A 2,838-nucleotide genomic window follows, 5' to 3' on the forward strand; every position below is an offset into this window, starting at 1 on the left:
AAGGCGAAAACACCATCTTCCCTTCATTCCATTCGATCCAAAGCGCTACGCCTCGGATTGCCATTCAAGTTGAAGCCGTGCTGCCTTGTTTTGATACCGCTAAGGAGATTTACAAAGTGTAACTCGTTACTTCTTCACTTATGTTTTCGGTTTGGATTCTTTGTGTGATGTTGTGTTTATGTTTTTGGCTAGTTCCGAATTTGTGGAATACTCTCATGTAGTTTACGATTTTGCAAGATGTTATAAAGTAGTTCTGATTTTGTTGTCTATGATTTCTATGTAGATATCGTGAGTTTATAATTCAATGATTTAATGATTCTCTTTCTTGGGCGTTAACTATATGTGATTCAAGGCGTTAAGTTAGTTTTGCATATAGGATTCTTAAGTGTTTTTGATAACTTGTTAAAGTAAGTGACATGCTTGACTTGTTAGTAATCACTAGGAATTAACCATGATCCGTTTGTTATCTAAGATGCGCTAAGTAATTAGATAAGAGATGAATCAATGAAGTGGTAAGATTGAGAATGACATGTTACCTTGTAATTTCTAAGCGCTAAGATAGGATTACCAGGCCATGTTTCGAGTTAGGGATGCGCTAAGTAACCTAGTTCGGTATTAGGTTGTTGTTTGTTCACTCAATACTTGTCCGCTAAGGCTCGGTGTTTGCATAGGATGAGATTATGATTTTGAAGCTACTTGTGACGATTTGTTTGGTGATGTTTATGTGTTGGTTGGTTGATCACATGTATATATTAGTTTAGGATTTATTTTTATGTTTGAATCGAAATATATCTCAAATCTTTTAAACTCTTATGAATTCGTTGTTAAATGTTTGTGATTCTTTACCCTGGTTGGATCCCCGGTTTGTGAACGATACCCTCTTGCTTTATACTACTAACGATGCTTACAGGGTTAATATTGATCTCGAGTAATCGAACCGATCAAATGGCGCCGTTGCCGGGGATCCATCATTATGGATCCCAATCTTTTAATTTCGAATTCACTGTTTATATTGTAAATTTTTATATGTTTTTCTTACTTTGTTCTAACAAATAGTAATTTTATCTTAGGTTGTTATTTTTTATGAGTGAATGAATGATTGTTGTAGGTTGTAAATCGAACGGAATAGGTAAAGTTCCTTTTGTTAATATTAGCCTCAACCCCTCATGTTTTCTTCCAAAGTTTTTGCATGAGGTTGAGGGCGGCTTTTATTAACACTTGGAGAATTGTCTAACACCCAAGTTTAAGTCCAGCTGAGTAAGGGGCACGCTCTCTTATTACTCTGGTGCATGGGACCAAAATTGGATCTCAGAGAACTATTGATTGACATACATCTCGGTGATGGAGTCGATAGGGAGTTCGCTCTCCGTAGTTCAACAAATGAGTCCTACCATGTTCACTATCTCTAGTTGAGCTACAGGCCTTCTGAAACAAAGACTTGATCTTGTGTCTATGCATCCATACTTAGGCCGCACGTCCACCTTGGTTTACAACTTAGAATCAATCGATCGTTCAATCATTGAAATGGCAAAAAGAACTTGTGAAATGTATGAACTTCTGTAAACGTAAAGAACTAACTCTTTGTGAACTTGACAATATAGTGTCGTGCCCTTCCCCATAAGTGTGTGTGTGAATGACTAAAGGAAGGCACGATTTATATGTGTTCATTGTGTATTCCTCAATGCTAACTCTTTAACTTTCGTGTCACAGGTACTATGCATGTCCGAAATATCTAAGAGAACACGAGAGCTCAAGGATCGAATTCAAGCACTTAGAGATTTAAACAACTCTTTCACAAGTGGAACTTTAGATTTCGAAACATCTCCAAGCAATTCAATCTTAAACTCTTCACCTAGATCAGAAGGAGAAGAGGATCTTACCTTCCCCTTCATCTTCAATTCCGAGCTCGACACAATTGCGGACCGTGACATAATTCTTGTTGGTGCTCCAATGGCACTCAAGAATGCTTTCATCCCCACCACCCCTGAATCACCTTCATGCATTGCTTTCACTCCACCTAATGAAGCCAACTTCTCCATTCCGGTTCAATTGCTTGGGCAGCTGCCTAAGTATTCTGGTTCCTCAATGGAAGACCCTAATGTTCACCTTAGGGAGTTCTTGGACATTTGCAAGCTCCAATCGATTCATCATCTGTCTCAAGAAGGCTTGAGGTTGCTTTTGTTTCCATTTACCCTTAAGGACGATGCTAAACGTTGGTTGTACTCTCTGCCTCCGGGAATCATCACCACATGGGATGAAATGACTAGGAAGTTCTTGAAACAATTCTTCCCTGCTCAACTCACGAAAAGACTAAGGAGGGAGATTCAGAACTTCACTCAAAAGGATGGTGATTCACTCTATGAGGCATGGGAGGAATTTCAGGAACTACAAAGGAAGTGCCCTCACCATGGTATTTCATTGGATGACTTGGTGCAATTCTTCTATGAAGGACTCGACACCACCAATAAGAGCATGGTGGACTCGGCATGTGGCTGCACATTCATGAACAAGACCAGTCAAGAAGCCTACACCTTGATTGATGACTTGGCCGACAACAATCGCCAATTTAGTTCTAAGGAGAAGAGAGGAAGCAAGAGCCGTGGGGTGTATGATGTTGATGCAAGAAATCAGATGGCTACTTTAGAAAGAAAGCTTGACGTTCTAGTCAAGGCATTCAATGGTTCCAGCATCAACAATCAAGCATGTGGCATTTGTTCACTCAAAGATCACATAACCGAAACTTGTCCAAATGGTGCAATGACTGAAGAAGAGTTGAACTTCATGGGGCAACAAAGGCCAAGGTACGATCCATACTCGAACACATACAACCCTGGACTT

The 2,838-nt window shown here is 39.6% G+C and overlaps 1 non-coding gene across 1 annotated transcript; it reads right to left on the reverse strand.

Annotated features, from left to right (window-relative positions):
- Window positions 1-2,307: 2,307 nt before the first annotated feature.
- LOC126804731 (small nucleolar RNA R71) lies at window positions 2,308-2,414 on the reverse strand. Its single transcript, XR_007673610.1, has one exon. It is a non-coding gene; the product is annotated as a small nucleolar RNA R71 (small nucleolar RNA).
- Window positions 2,415-2,838: the final 424 nt, after the last annotated feature.

The sequence above is a fragment of the Argentina anserina genome, unplaced genomic scaffold (assembly GCF_933775445.1).
Source record: "Argentina anserina unplaced genomic scaffold, drPotAnse1.1, whole genome shotgun sequence".
In the NCBI taxonomy this organism is placed as follows: domain Eukaryota; kingdom Viridiplantae; phylum Streptophyta; class Magnoliopsida; order Rosales; family Rosaceae; genus Argentina; species Argentina anserina.